A 16,793-nucleotide genomic window follows, 5' to 3' on the forward strand; every position below is an offset into this window, starting at 1 on the left:
CTCTCAATAATTATTTCATTTCTTTCTGAATCGGCCTTCAGGCATCATTCTGTGATAACACAAACTCCATTTCTAAAGAAATAGACACACCTGAGTTTCCAGTGGCTTTGCAATATGATCAGATGCTCCATCTCAGCATCTCCTTCAGTCACAGAGATCTCTGGAATGGCATAACAGATAAGGAAGCAGATGTAAGTTTAAGAACAGTTGCTAATTACTCACAAGTAACTCCTGTTGTAAACGTGGAACTGTTGAAAATAGAATAAAAACATGTGAATAAATTCTGAAATGCGACAACTGCATTTTTCCTTCTCTCTCCCTTCTCCATAACTCCAAACAGGGAGTTGTACGTTCAGAAGAAGTCCTAACCGGGCTGCGAAAAAAGCCCCTTCCCTCGAAGGAAAGCAGGAGGGTGATGTCTCACGTTCCCAGCTACGGAAAAGCACTGTGCACTCACGGGTCGAAAGCGGCACTCGCGGTGAACCGCTCCGGAGCTCTGAGATCAGCAGCTGAGTGCAGAGTTCTCACTCAGTACAGACAGACACGGACCTGCTGGAGTGCGTCCATAAAAGGGCCACAGAAATACGCCCAGAGATGGAACACTGCTCTTACTAGGACAGGCTGAGAGAGCTGGGGAATGGAGAAGAGAAGGCTCTGGGGACACCTGAGAGCATCTCAGGGGGGCTATAAGAAAGGAGGGGACAGACTCTTTAGTAGGTTCTGCTGTGACAGGATTGGTCACAGGGAAATGGTTTCAAACCCAAGGAGGAGAGATTAAATTGGAAATGAGGAAGAAGTTGTTCACAATAAGGGTGGTGAGGCACTGGCACGGACCGCCCAGAGGTGCTGGATGCCCCATCCCTGGAGACATTCTAGATCAGGCTGGACAGGGCTCTGAGCACCTGGTGGAGCTGCAGGCGCCCCTGTTCACTGCAGAGGAGTTGGACCAGATGACCTTTGAGGGTCCCTTCCGTCTCAAACCATTCTGTGGTTCCATAGAGCCATGCAGGGTGTTTCAGCTGCTCACTGTGCACGATGCTCCCACGTGTGCTGCTCTCTGAGCAGCCCTTCTGCTGCAGGAGGCTGACACGGAGTGCTGCTGTCCCCACAGCTGGCCCACGCCTGCAGTGCTGGATGACACAGGGTGCAGCCATGAAAGGCATGAGTCCTGTCCCATGCTCTCAGCCAAACCGTTTGCTGCTGTGCTTTGCGGGTCCTCCCACAGCCCAGCACTGAGCAGGAGCCCTGCTTCTCTGGGGCTGCCAGCACGACCATCTCTGCCTGTTTGACATTGCATGGAGTGGTGAGCAATGCCCTGGCCTAACAGCTGTTATGTCTGTTCCAAATGTACTCTGAAAACACCGTGGGAGATGCTTCGTACTCGCACACGCAGAGCCCAGTGCAGCACTTCCCCTCTGCTGCCTTGGTCCCACAGAGCTGGGTGCCTGTAGAGCCAGGGTTTGGACAGCAGGCTGTTTGTGCAAGGCAGTGCTCTCCCTCTCCACAGGCAGCATCCTGCCTGAGTGCTCACCAGCAAAACACTGGGGCAGGAGGGAGGGAAAGCCGTGTTTTGTCCCCCAACAGCTGCCTGACACAGAGGTAATTAGCCGGGAACTAATCGGGTTAGGGCTCAAGGGTGTTCTGTGGGCAGCAGGGAGCGAGGTGCCCGCCTGCCCCCCGAGCTGAGAACAGCGTGGGCAGCAAGGAGCTCTGCCTCCCGCCACTCCTCTGTGCGAGTGCTGAAGTTTCCCCATCCCTTCTTTGCCCCCACCTGCTGCTCCTCTGGGGAATAGAGAACCTGGCTGCCTTAGGCGGACCTCAGGGACGTGTATTGAAATGCGTTGCCCCATTAGCGCTTCGTTTTTATTAATTCGTCCTGGAAAGCGTTTACGGCCTCTTCCTAATTCTTCCTCTCAGGGAAAATACGGAAAAAATAGAACTCCACGAACAATTTGTAAAAGCGACAGCAGTGCCGTTAGGGGGATGTATTTGGGGGCGGGGGGGAGAGATGTTCCAGGCAGGAACGTGCGAGGCTGGGGACGGCAAAGTCCCTCAAAGCGCAGGAGCGGTGCTCGACACGCACCCACAGAAGCGGCGCGGAGGCGGGGATCCGCCCGGCACCGCTGCCCTCCCGGCCCCGCAGCGCTCCGCTCCCAGCGGGACGCGCCGCGCGGGCCCTCCCTCCGCGCCGGGCTCTCAATGCGCCGCAGCCCCGCGGCGCTCCGCCGCTTTCCGCCCTGACTTCGGGGCCTCGCACCGCGCGAAGCGACGGCGGGGCCTTTGCGCTGCCCCCACCCACCACCTCCGCCCTCTGCTGCGTTCGGGAGGCGCCCCTCCAGCACTCGGAGGCGTCCGTGCGGGGACACTTGGCTCTCAGAGCGCGGCCACGCGCACCCCACACGCCCGCCCCCGACAGCCGCTTTCCGCGAGCACGGCGGACGCACGGCAGTCCCACGCGCGCACCTCCCCGCGGACTTCCCAAAGCCGGTGCGGCCCTCTCTGCTGTGCTTTTTCCCTCCCCCTCTCAGCAGATGTGGACCGGCACGGGCCGGGACGGTGGGCCCACCTCCCGCCGCTCCTCCGGCGGTGCCGACGCCGCTGGAGCTCGGCGCTCCGGTCCGCTCCCTGCGGCCGCCCCGAGGGCTGCCGTGGCGCGGGCAGGTGGGTGCGCGGCCGGGCGGGCGGGGAAGTTGGAGCGGGAGCCCCGGTGGCGCCAGGGGAGGCCGGCTCCGGAGCCGCGAGGAAGTTGCGGGGTGCCGCGGTGCGGAGATCTGGAGGCTCCGCCGGGCGCCTCTCGGGGCTTTACGTAACGGCGGCGGGGCCGGGAGCGGCGGAGCGGCTCAGCCCGTCCCGCGCTGCGCGCCGCACTTCGCCGCCCATCAGCGCTTCCCATCCCCGGCAGCGGCGGGCGAAGAGCCGCTCCGCTCCGCGCTCCCCCCGGGTTCCCTTCCGGTTCCCCCCGGTTGCTCGGCGCACTGCGGGGATGAGGGGCTGCAGCTCCGCGGAGCCGGGCGGTGTCGCTGCACACCGGGCACACGCCGAGCTCCCGAAGCCTCGGAGCAGCCGCTGCTCTGCACAAACCCGGCTTTGAATTGGCCGGCCGGGAAAACTTGTCCTGCTGCAGGAACGGGGTGCAGAGCTGGGGCAGCTGTGTGCTCGTGGGCGCGTAGGGATGGAATGCTGCTTCTGCGTTAGATGTGAGAAAGGGGGAATTGATCTGAAGAAGCAGAGCACAATGCTTTTGTATTTTGTAACTTGTCCTTAGAAATAGTTGCTGTGAAAAGGTAGAAATAATGTATTGTTAGTAACGTGCTTTAGAAATATAGCTGCTGAATTGTGTGATTAATTAAGCTTGCAAAACTGCAATAGTTTTTAAATGATGCAAATAGTATAGGTATGGTATTATGGGCTAGAAAGCATACTGAGGGCTGTTCTGTTTGGATAAGAGACCCTCAGCAAAAGAGAAACAGACTTAACAAACATCAAAGGAGCCAGGGCCTCTACACAAGGCTGGCTTGCCTGGCTCTGTGGGTAGGCTGGGATGCAACAGGCAGGCATCAAGGCATCCCCCTTGTCCTCCTTCCAAGCTCATCTCTATGCAGGGACGAGCAGAAGTCCAGGAACTACGACCGAGTGTTGAGTGAGCAAGTGTGAGAAGTCACTAATAAGCGATGTGTGCTCAGCTGCAACAGCTGATGTTCATCCAGTATCCGTAGGTTCAGTTGAGTGTCGGGAAGATTGTGAACCTGAAGCACTCAGCCAATGAGAAACCAGGGGAGAAAGAGATCAGCATGGAATAATAGGGCATAAAGGATGTAAGGCTGTTTTCGGGGCGCTCTCCTGCCTGCAGGAGGCCCGGCCTTGCAATTGCAAATAAAATCTGCTTTATCAGAAATACCGTCCTGATAAATTATTTGGGTATTTCCAACAAGGGCAAAGACAGGGATAGCCTTGGGGTGGTTGGAGGCAGAAGGATGTGCAAAGGGTCGAGTTAATTGAAAAGCTGGCTCGATAGGGTTGTCCTGATGTGACAACAGAGGTGTCACAGAGGTGAGCATGTTTAATCCTGGAGTCTCTTCTCGTGGGTGCTGGAGCACACAGAGGTGGAGGTCAGCATGCAAGGCATTCTGAGGGCTGCGGACTGAGGGGCGGCTGAAGATGCGTTCTGGTGCCACAGATGGTGGTGACTGTACAGCTCTGGGGTTAGGAGAGGAAGAGTGGCTGCAATGCAGTATTCTGGGAGGCTGCACTGTCAGGACAGTCAGTTCTCAGCTCCAGTGACCCCAGGAAGCTGAAAGCATTGATGTAGGTGACAACTGCTGAGCTGCAGTCTGAGCTCAGTCTGTCAGCACCTAAAGAGCCAAATCAGTGACTGAAGGCATACCGTAGATATCCCAGAAGAAAGTTCTCCCCTTTGTCAGCCCTCAAGTCCATGGAAAGGGAACAAAATGCCTGCTCCAGGTAATTCACTGAAAGAGAGTAGAAAACAAGCAATACAGTTTCCACAGTCACAGTTCAGTTCAGAAATATGTGAATATTTATCCTCAGAAGTACTTAAATACATACTAATTAAAAAAAAAAAAGCCAAATGGCTGAAGTGATGATTTCTAACCTTACAGACATTATCTGCCTCATTTTCTTCCTTAAAAAACAATTGGGAGGGGACAAAAAGGCCAGCTACAACTTATACACCAAAGAAAACACAAAACGTTTCCAGTATCTTCCTTAAGAAAGAAGTTGGAAACTGGATGTAGGCTTCAACATCTGGGAAGCCTCTATTGAAGGAGCAAAGGGCTCGTTCATCTAATAAGAGCCATGATTTCAGGACGGCAGCTACTGCCATTCCTTTCCATCCAAAGCTGTCGTTTAACTTTCACTGCACCTGTTTCATGCAGCCACCCATTCGTTCTGCAGTGCACTGAACGATGCAAAGAATTCAGATCAAGGGAAACAATCCAATCTTCTTCATTTCCTGATGTGAAACCTTTCCCAGTATCTTGGAATAGCACTGATCACCGATTGTGCACCAATTTTCTGGAGTTCAGAAAGTTAAAGTACAAAGGCAAAAATTTCTCTGGTGGCAGAAGTTTAATTGCAGGGCCATCTGCTGAGACTGACATCTCGAGGGAAGCAGCATCAATGCTTTCTCAGATGTACCCATGAACACCACACAGCTATGTGATCTACCTGTCCACGGATCTCTAACGGCAGAAGTAGAACATTTATAGCTAACTACACCAGAAAAGAAATGCTTGGCACTGCAGCTGAGCAGCCTTTCAAGGGACAGCTGAAAAGTCTACCAGCTTTAGAGGACAGTGATGCTCTAGAACCAGTTGAAACGTGCCACTTATTTCACTTGACAGAAGAGGAAATGCTGTATCCTTATGTGCAATAAAGATCTTGGCTACAGCTGTAGCACCAGATTGAAACAATTACTGTCACCTCTGTTCTCCTTTATCACACTGGCCATCTCTCTGATTAAAATACATTGTATTAAAATGGCCACTTAAATGACCACATGAAATGAACAACAGCAAGGTTCCTATTTGTTTCAGTGCATTTGGCTGTGCAAGGAGGTATCATCCAGGTGAAACTCCCTTCACTAGGAAAGCATCACGGACACAATGGTATCATGGAACTGCTGGGCTTTGTCCAGGTACACGCCTGGAAAAAATAACAATGAAAGAAAACTAGAAGGAAAACGAAAAGGCCAAAAGTAATCGTAGAATCATAATAGAAAGATTCAGTAAAACCCAGAGCTTACCTCATGTCTCTATTGTAAGCGCACCCACCGTTGACAGAATCCTCACAGGCACGAAGGGACTTGTAAAGAAGAGCGCTGGTTTGGATTCGCTCTGCACAGCGGCTGGAAGAACTGTGCACATCTCCATTACTTCTCATGCCTGTGAAAGTCATTGTCTCGACATCGTTGCTGCCACTGCTGGTTCTGTATTGAACATGAGAACACGTGAAACTCCCATTTACTCGGTTCCCCTAGGGATTAAATGTGAAATGGCAAATGGTTCAATCGTGTATCACAATACAATCTGTAGAGAGGATACTACACCCTACTACAACCCTAACTTTAACCCAAACCCTAACCCAAACCCTGCCCTAAACATAACCCTAACTCTAAACCTTACTCTAAGCCTAGCCATAACATTAATCCTAAACCTAATTCCAAACCCTAAGCTTAACCCTAAATCTTACCATAAGTTTAACCCTCAACCAAACCCAATCCCTAACCCTAACACTACCCAAAATTAACCCCAAACTCTAACCCTAACCCTAACTCTAATGCAAACCTGGAACCTTGCTCTAAACCTTTTTGCAAATACTAACCCTCACACTAATATTAACCCAACCTGAACATCAACCCTAACCCTGACCCAGTCCCTAACCCAAAACAAACACTAACCCTAATCCTAACCTTAATCCTAACCCCAGCTGTATCCTATCCCTAAATGTAAACCTAGCACTGAACCTAACCCTAACCCTTACCCTCAAACTTAACCGAACCCTAACCCTACCCTAGCCCAAACCCTAACCCCAAGCATAACTCTAAAACTCAACACTAACACCAAACTCTAACACTAACCCTAACCTAAGCTTTCACTACCCCAAACCTAAAACTAACTCTAACCAAGTCTTTTCCACCCCACTCAAGCCTTCACATAACGGAGGGGATACAGGTTTTAAGAACGGAGCCTTTATTCATGACACTGGAAAGATGTTTAAAAGCATCTGGTTTTCCATAAGGAGGAAAGGAAATCTGGCTTGCTACGATGCATTGATATAAAAATTGTGCCTCTAATACGAAAAAAAGGTTTGCATACTTGAGAGCACAGTACCATCAAGAATTCCTAACTAACAGTATTTTTGACAGAATAGGGAGAACAAGCTCTCATGGACAGAACTTAATAGTACAAAACAATCACAAGCATCCTACAGTGAATTCTGACCACTTGTGAGCGCAGTTCTTGAAGACAGCTGAAGAAACAGATCCCAGTAGGATCAAACCACACATATTTACACTCACACTGTAGAAGTAACATTGCCCGTTAACTGGAATACGCATCTTCACTGCTGTTCCAGAAGTCAGGGAAGCCTAGAAGCTAAACTTCAAGCTCAGGCGTTCACACTTGAAACAAAATTCCTCTTGCATCCTGCATAATTAAGGCAAATTTTGTTATCTTTTGAAAATACCTCGTACATAGTTTCTGCACAAAAATAAGAAAAATAAAACCACATATATTGTATATATAATGGAACACTTACATATGGTCAGTCCAGCAGAATAAGGCACAAACAGTAAATAAAATGCAAATGCTTATATGAAGTTAATGGGTTATTCTGAATGGAATACAGCAAAATTCAACTGGATCTGAGTCTATTTGTTTCTTCCAGTGGGAATTCGACTCCACACAGATATTCCATGCTGTGTGATTTACAAAGATGCAGCGTGTAAGAACAAACTATCAGAAGTAGGCCATTTGTACAGTGACTGTATTTACAAGTGTGGTCCTTGTCAAACCACCTCTAACGAGGCTCCTCAATGGGGCTCTCCAACCTGAAGTCTAAGTGTTATTTTTTCCAGGAAATGAGGTACGTTTGGCTTCTTGCCCAGGCCACGGGAAATTTTGTATGCGTGCTGAATTTGCATATTGATATTGTCACTAATAACAATGACGCTACCTGCCCATATCGTTGGGGCACTTTGCAAAGAGTGCTCTGGCAGGTGCTCACAAGCATACTTTCTCAGTCTGCAATTCCTCAGAGATCACCGTGCGCAATGGCCCGCCTGCATCGGTGCGTTGTCAGGGTCAGAAACCTTTCAGGTGAGTTGACAGCAGTTGTCTGTTATCGACAAATCTGCACACGTGTGCTCAGAGAGAGAAGGGAGCGTTTCAAGATGAAAGGCACGCATCGTCATCTGCTGTCTGATTACAGCCTCAGAGTCCCTCCCACATAACAGACAGGTGCCTGTGACAGACAGGCGAATATCTCCAGCACCCAAACTGAAACAGTGGAAGCGAGGCACTTGAAAAAAATAATCCCTCACAAAGCCCACCTGAACTGCTCGGTTTCTAAACATTTTGACAGTCGTGATCACTAAGTCCATTTGGGGAGATGCCCATGTGCTCATCCTCTCAGCTGTACGTGTCCCTTTTTAAAGCCGCTGGGGGCAGGAAGCCTCCTCTGCATCCCAGCATCCCTGGCCTTTGGTTATTGCTAAAAGGTTTCCAGCTGACCACAGTTCTCTTTAGCTCCTGTTTGATCTTCCATCATCACAAAACAGCTGCTGTAAGGTCTTCTTCCCATTTGGCCTCTGACTAATCACATCTATCCTGATTTCTGATAGAGAGAATGCCTCTTTGTGGTCTAATGGGAGCAGTGAGGGATTCAACAAAGGAGCTTCCTTCCACTTTCAGAAAGAACTTTCATCAAAACGTAACTGAGCTAAGAAAACAGCTAGAGAACTGCTTACCATCTCCATCAATCACACGACTGCAGTGGAAACATACATCACCACACAGCTGAAGAGGAAGGAGAAACAACTAACTTTTAATTGATTTTATTGACAGTAATTTCTCAAATGTATCTCAATAGCTTTCCTGTTTTCTGTCAGTTTAAACAAAGGAGAATGATGGCAAATCTGATTTGGGTTCCCAATTCAATCTTGCGTCATCTAATCACAAAATGTCTTTATAGTATTAAAGATGAAAGCATTTCTTTACATCTACTCTACAAATACAGTTTTGTTTTGCTGCTTCCCTAATCCTGAGCATTTGAAATCCAGCAATGAAGAGTCACATACACATGTTTAGTAAGCATCCAGCTGAACATCTGTACATCCAATCAACACACAACTCTTGCCTGCTGCATGTTCTTGCTCTATCACGACTGCAATACTATTGCTAATCATGTATTAGTACTATTGATAAACATGGCATTTATTGTCTGCAGGGATGCCAGCAATATTTCAATCACCTGCCCCTCATCGCTGACAAAATTAGGATCCACCTGTGATTTGCAGATGCCTTACAACTCCCACATGTAATCCTCCTTTATTTATCCAAGCAAAGATGCGTACGTGACCCTTGCACCTGGCTTCCAAAGCAGAAAGCTCTATCCTTATGGTCCTGGACCGCACAGTCAAGGGAGGCTGGAGGGAAACGGTGCAACTACGTACAGCTCTTCTTTCAATGCTAGGTGCTGTCCTCTGCCAAGTTCAGTCTTTGTTGGTCTTCAGCAACCGGATGGAAGAGCTGCTTGATGCAGCGCATCTTAACGCACGGTCGTCTGAGAACTGCAGCTGTAAGGAAGTCCACGCCACCCAAAGGCTTTGTGTGAAACCACAGCTCCTGAGCGGCAGATCGTCCTGATGTGCTTGGGGAAAACTGGGTGTCACAAGCTGCTCCCATCTTAGACATCTGCAAAAGCTTGAAACAGCTCAAGATAAGCAACACTAAGCTTGAAGAGCAATTAGATTCTGATTAGCCCAGCTATCCTTTGTGAATTACCTGCAGTTTTCTTTCTGCAATGCAAAACTTACCTACAGAGAAACCCGCACAAACCGACTGCAGCAGAACACCTACTGATTAGGCTTTACACTCACAGGTGATCCTAAGAAAACAGACTCTCCCTGATTTTCCTGCTCCCATTAATAACATCTGTTTGTGAGGTTAAAAATCACAATTTTCAAAAACATGCAGCCTTACCTGATGGCTGCAGTGGGTTTCACAATACGCCAAGCCTTTTCTCTCTTGATGACCACGACCCAGGAATGGCTTTTCACATTTTGCACAAACAAAATGCTACGAAGAAAAGTACAGATTTTAAACAAGCTTGATTGATCCCGAGAAAAGCCTGCTAAGTAGGATGCATCAAATCTCTCTGAAAATAGCTACTGAACTCGTCACAAACAGGTCAGAAAGCTGTACTCATTGCCTGGCTTACATCCTGGCTCTCTTAGCACCGGTTTCATTAGATTTACATAAACGTAACCCAAAGCAAAATGCACGCCTCTGCATTTTCCCCATGATGTCAAACATCAGAGAAAGAAAAATGTAAGCTGACAATAGCACTGACACAGTACTACAGGTTGTTTTTCAAACCAGCCTCTGCCATGACACCGAAATGAGAGCTTCCCCTGTACTAAGAACCAAACAACTAACAACGTGTGCTACATCCTGCACTGCCCCTGATCCATGCATCGCTGGGGGACGCAGAAACACGCAGCTCCGTATTCTGCAGCTGCAGAAGCCGGCAAGACGAGGTGAGGGGAAGCTGACAAGAAAAGCATGCTCAGGCAACTCAACTGAAAACAAAGAATGTAGGCAAGACAACGACTGAGGCAGCTGAAGAAGACCAATGTTCTGCCCTCTGTATCAGAAAAATAATGTCAATCATTTTGCTGCCATAAGCAAGTTGGCACCCAGATTTCCTATTTCCTAAGGAAGCACCCTGTGCTGCAAACTGCAGTCTTCCATCCCGCCCCACTCCCATGCTTTACCCTCAGACTCTTCAGAGATTTAGATCGGAAGCTGGATGGCAAAACAGGCCCTAATTCTCTACATAACTGTGTGTATCACATTAGAGATATGAAAGCAACAGCTGCACGTCTATTCAAAAAAAACCCCTGAAGGATCCCACTGAAATGAGAGCATTTAGTAGTGAAAACGGTGATAAACTGGACTCATACTGGGAACCCACGTCAGGAAAATAAAAATCTGTTTAAAAATGACAAAACTTCTGCATCTGATTTGTTTCTAAGGGTCTGTGGCACTGTATCATCCTACTGATCCTGAAACATCACCAGCACAAAACACACACTTGACAGGAAATCTGGTGTCGAAGTGGATAAGTAGTTAATACTTCACGTGCACATTCTAAGATACCACTCTCAGTTTTGTGATGCATTCTAAGACCTTTTCCTCATAAAAGACACTTCGCTTACTCCATCTCAGCAGGAAAGCTTTAGGAACCAAACCCTGCACATCCCTCCCAACTTTCATTCCATTTTCATCATTACCAGTGACAGAAGGAAGGGTGAAGACCCACCTGCCAGCATTCTTGACAAATCCAATACCTGCCAATACCTGTTGGCAGATATCACAGCAGAAGCACTCTGGATACCAGCGGTTGTTTATAGCAGTCACACAACCAAGAATGAACTCACCTGTAGGAAACACAGTAACAGGATGTAAAATGCCCTGCTACACAAAGTTAAAAGAAGCCTGCAACTGAATCGCTAGAATTACGTCCTCGCTTTTGCCTTGCTCTTCTTCTAGAAAAGGACACTCTTGAATTGTCGTTCACACAGCGTTGGCTTCTACTCTGCTAGGTCTATAATCAAGCCTTGAAAGGGCTCCATACTCAAAGCACAACAGAACTGAGTTTGGGTGGCCTTGACCCTACTGCGAGAAAACTCCTGCAGTCAAAGTACAGTAGGATACGGAGATGCACAGAGATGCAGCAGGAGAATGCACCTGCTAAACAGCAAATCCAACACGCACACCAATTTCTGATCTACCACAGAGTCCTGTCCTGGGAGGCACTGAAAAACGAGAAAACTGCCATTTCTATTCTCTGCTGCACAGCCATGCCAAACACGCACGCTGTTCTCTGCACGCACGCTGCAGCCAAGGCCCCTGAGCAGAGCAAACGCTGCCTACAACACGTCGGGAGCTCCGCTTCCTGCTGCTGCCAAAGGCTGAAAGCTGGCTCTCAAGAGCCCACAAATCAAACAGCTGTCAAAGAGGAGCGATCAGGCAGATAACAGCATGAACAAAATGAAGTCTCACATGCAGGCTGTGGCGTTCCCATGAAGTCACAGCTGTCCAAGAATAAAACGTGATCGTCTCTAGAAGTGTCGGGAAAGCTTGAGGCATCGCTGCTGACAGCAGCCCTGCTGATTTTGGCTACTCTCACTACAGTCAAAAACCGGAAAAGCCCACTTTCAGGCAGGATCCATGCGCTGCTGCAGCCCAGGTGGGTTTTTTCTCTCCGTGAAAAGCCTTCACATTTAGCTTACCTGACATAGGAAGTCACTAACTATCCTGTGAAACGTGGTACTCTTGAATCCACGAGCCTTTCTCCCCGGTGCACAGGGCCCTGAACTTTTCAGCCGTTCGAGGGACAATGTGTGAAAGCAGCTCCGTGGCTGTGTGTCCTGAAGGTTCATCGCTGGCAGAAACGTCAAAATACACAACAACAGGGCTGGTGTCCTTTGACAGCTCCGCTGCCAGAGAGAGCTGGCCCTTCTGCAGCTCTGACAAGCTTTGCTGGCATTCTTCAATCTCCTCTCGAAAGAATCAGCCAGTTCTTGAACTTCTCATCTGACCGCAACTCGCTCTACTTCCACTTCACCGTCTGAAAACAAACCCAAGAAGAGATTTCCTTAGCTCTGAGATAACATCACACTTCTCTAACAAGGAAAATCTTTGGCCTACGAGCAAGAAGCACAAACCGTTTTTTAAATGGTGCGTTATGTATTTCAAAACATGATGAACAAACTTCTTCAGAGAGGCCGCAGTAGCAGAAACTTCTATTTTATATATAAAACAGATGCACAAATATAACACACATACAAAGAGAAAGGGCCATAAGCCTCATTGCTTTGCACCCTGAATAGTCTACATGTTTCTGACCACTAACAGCCAAGTAGGAGGCCACCAGCATTCTACTCTTGTTACGCTCAAATTCAAAGCCAGACTTCATCATCAGGTTAAGCTTAAAAAAGGGGAAGACCTCATTAGTTCACAACTCATGCTGGAATTATTTCACTTTCATGCCTCTAACCTGTGTTCATAGATTACACATAAATAAGTACGGGCCTTCCTGTCAGCACTTACCAGCGTACAAGCACACAAAGCTCAACAGGCAGCTTCAACTGGAAATGAATCAGAACAGACCAGAAGACAACAGTGTGGAAGCAGGAAGTATGTGAGAAATTCTTCAGAACCTGGCATGATGACGCTGCCTCTCTGTCACAGAGTTGATCAGATCAATCTATGTCCGTGACAGGGGCGACAGGCCTCTGCCCTCCCCCCCCCACCCCAGTCCCACGAAAATGGGAAGGAAGGAAGGGAGGAAAAGAGCAGCGGCAACAATCTATGGAGGAAAACTTATTTTACTATAATATTGGAATACAAGATAACACAATATATACAATTTAATTGAAATTGAGACTAATAAATCAGACAAGATGAGAGAGAGAGTTTCCGGGACCGATTCAAACCTGAAAAGCTTGGAACGGCTAGGAAAGCACCCTCCAGCACCCACTGCAAGGCAGCAAGCGAGCGCCCCCCCCACCCGGAAGGGCCAGATCCCGTGACTTCTGTAATGTACAGGGATAGGTAGCTGGGATTGGGCAGTGACACTTTAATGCCCCGTACACTACATGATGTTTTGATGTGGAATACTGAAACCCAAAAACAAAAAAACAAAAACAAAAAACATAGAACCATGACATTCCACCCCTTATTCTACATCGTTACATCATGCTTAAAATATATATACATATATACAAACAAACAAAAAATGATTAAAATGCACACATGGCTATGTACATATACATAGAATTAGTAACTGCACTCCCCCGGCATCAAGTTTCCTTGTGGTACACATTGGACATCCCCATTCTTCTGCATTACCCACCAAGTGGATCCTGGTCCCTGGGCAAAAACTGTACCACGGAGAGGTTTGCCCTTTCCAGAAGCTGGAAGAACCCAAACTGCCTTTCCTAACATGTTCTTTACATGTACAACAGGGACTTTATCTCCCTCTACGGTATGTAGGGAACTGGATTGGTTAGGACCATCACGATTGATAGATCCTCTGGTATTGACCAACCAGGTGGCTTCTGCCAAATGCTTCTCCCAGTGCTTAAATGTTCCGCCACCCAGTGCTTTTAGCATCGTTTTTAACAATCCATTGTATCGTTCAATTTTACCAGAGGCTGGAGCATGATAGGGAATATGGTAAATCCACTCGATGCCATGACCTTTGGCCCAAGTATTTACAAGAGAATTTTTGAAATGAGTCCCATTATCTGACTCAATCCTTTCTGGGGTGCCATGTCGCCACAGGACTTGTTTCTCGAGACCCAGTATGGTGTTTCGGGCGGTAGCATGGGGTACTGCATATGTTTCGAGCCACCCAGTGGTTGCCTCCACCATAGTAAGCACATAATGCTTACCATTGCGAGATCGTGGCAAGGTGATATAATCAACCTGCCATGCCTCCCCATATTTGTACTTTTGCCATCGCCCTTCCTCCCACAGAGGTTTCATCCTCTTGGCTTGTTTGATGATGGCACATGTTTCACAGTTATGAATAACCTGTGCAATGGCATCCATAGTTAAGTCCACCCCTCGGTCTCTAGCCCATCTGTATGTTGCATCTCTCCCTTGATGACCTGAGGTCTCATGGGCCCACCGAGCCAGAAATAATTCACCCTTGTTCTGCCAGTCCAGGTCTATTTGAGCCACCTCAATTTTGGCAGCTCGGTCTACCTGATGGTTATTTTGCTGTTCTTCAGTAGCCCGACTCTTGGGCACATGAGCATCTACATGGCGCACCTTTAAAACTATAGTCTTTGTTCGGGCAGCAATGTCTTTCCACAGTTCAGCAGCCCAAATAGGTTTACCCCTTCTTTGCCAGCTATTTTGCTCCCACTGCTGTAACCACCCCCATAAGGCATTCGCTACCATCCATGAGTCAGTGTAAAGATAGAGCATTGGCCACCTCTCCCGTTCAGCGACATCTAAGGCCAGTTGGACAGCCTTTACCTCTGCAAATTGGCTTGATTCGCCTTTCCCTTCAGTGGCCTCTGCAACTCGTCGTGTGGGGCTCCACACAGCAGATTTCCATCTGCGATGCTTTCCCACAATACGACACGATCCATCTGTGAACAGGGCATATTTCTTTTCATTCTCTGGTAGTTCATTGTATGGTGGGGCTTCTTTAGCACGTGATACTTCTGCTGGTGGTGTTCCAAACTTTTTACCTTCAGGCCAGTCCATGATGACCTCTAGGATTCCTGGACGGCTGAGGTTCCCCATCCGTGCTCGTTGTGTAATCAGTGCAATCCACTTACTCCAAGTGGCATCAGTAGCATGATGGGTGGAGGGAACCTTTCCTTTAAACATCCAGTTCAGCACTGGCAGTCGAGGTGCCAGAAGGAGCTGTGTTTCAGTACCGACTACTTCGGAAGCAGCCCGAACCCCTTCATAAGCGGCTAAGATCTCCTTCTCAGTTGGAGTGTAGTGCTCTTCAGACCCTCTGTATGCCCGACTCCAGAATCCCAGGGGTCGGCCTCGGGTCTCTCCTGAGGCTCTTTGCCACAAACTCCAAGTGGGACCGTTCTCTCCAGCAGCAGTGTAGAGGATGTTCTTTATACCCTGTCCCGTTCGTACTGGCCCTAGGGCCACGGCACGGGCTATCTCCTGTTTAATCTGTTCAAAAGCCTGCTGCTGCTCAGGGCCCCATGTAAACTCATTTCTCATTCGTGTCACATAATAAAGGGGGCTTACAATGAGGCTGTAGTTTGGAACATGCATTCTCCAAAAGCCCACTGCACCCAGAAAAGATTGTGTCTCTCTTTTGCTAGTGGGTGGAGACATAGCAGTGATTTTGTCGATCACGTCTGTCGGGATGTGACGACGGCCATCTTGCCACTTTATACCTAGGAACTGAATCTCCTGGGCAGGTCCTTTCACTTTGCTTCACTTAATAGCAAAACCAGCACTCAGAAGAATTTGGATTATTTGCTCTCCTTTCGTGAAGGCTTCTTCTGCTGTATCGCCCCACACAATGATGTCATCAATGTACTGCAGGTGCTCAGGAGCACTGCCCTGTTCCAATACAGTTTGGATCAACCCATGGCAAATGGTTGGGCTGTGTTTCCACCCCTGGGGCAAACGGTTCCAGGTATACTGAACGCCCCTCCATGTGAAAGCAAACTGTGGCTTACATTCTTTGGCCAAAGGGATGGAAAAGAAGGCATTAGCAATGTCATGGTGGCATACCATTTGGCCGCTTTTGACTCCAGTTCATACTGGAGTTCTAACATGTCCTGCACAGCAGCACTCAGTGGGGGTGTGACTTCATTCAGGCCACGGTAGTCCACCGTCAGCCTCCATTCTCCACTGGCTTTACGCACTGGCCATATGGGGCTGTTAAAACGCGAGTGAGTTTTGCTGATCACTCCCTGGCTCTCTAGTTGACGAATTAACTTATGGATGGGGAGCAAGGAATCCCTGTTGGTGCGATACTGCCGCCTGTGCACTGTTTTTGTGGCAATCGGTACCTGTTGCTCTTTTACTCGTAGCAACCCCACAACAGATGGATCTTCTGACAGGCCAGGCAAAACAGACAGCTGCTTAATGTTGTCTGCATCCACAGCAGCTATTCCAAAGGCCCATCGATACCCCTTAGGATCCTTGAAATGCCCCCTTCTGAGATAATCAATACCTAGTATACATGGAGCCCCTGGGCCCGTCACAATAGGATGTTTTTGCCAGTCCTTACCAGTGAGGCTTATCTCAGCCTCCAACACAGTCAATTCTTGAGAACCCCCGGTCACTCCAGAAATATGGATTGATTCTGTCCCTTCATGACTCGAGGGCATCAGAGTGCACTGTGCACCAGTGTCCACCAGGGCCTTATATTTCAGTGGCTCTGATGTGCCAGGCCATCGAATCCACACAGTCCAATATACTCTATTATCCCTTTCCCCCCCCTGACTGAGGGCAGGGCCCCTCTATTCATTACCTGTGGTAACTGGA

General features: G+C 48.5%; 1 pseudogene; it reads left to right on the forward strand.

Moving 5' to 3' along the window:
• Positions 1–9,798, forward strand: part of LOC125685972 (RANBP2-like and GRIP domain-containing protein 1) — a 73,319-nt pseudogene extending 63,521 nt beyond the window's left edge.
• The last annotated feature ends 6,995 nt before the right edge of the window (positions 9,799–16,793 follow it).

Source organism: Lagopus muta, chromosome 30, assembly GCF_023343835.1.
Source record: "Lagopus muta isolate bLagMut1 chromosome 30, bLagMut1 primary, whole genome shotgun sequence".
Lineage (NCBI taxonomy): Eukaryota > Metazoa > Chordata > Aves > Galliformes > Phasianidae > Lagopus > Lagopus muta.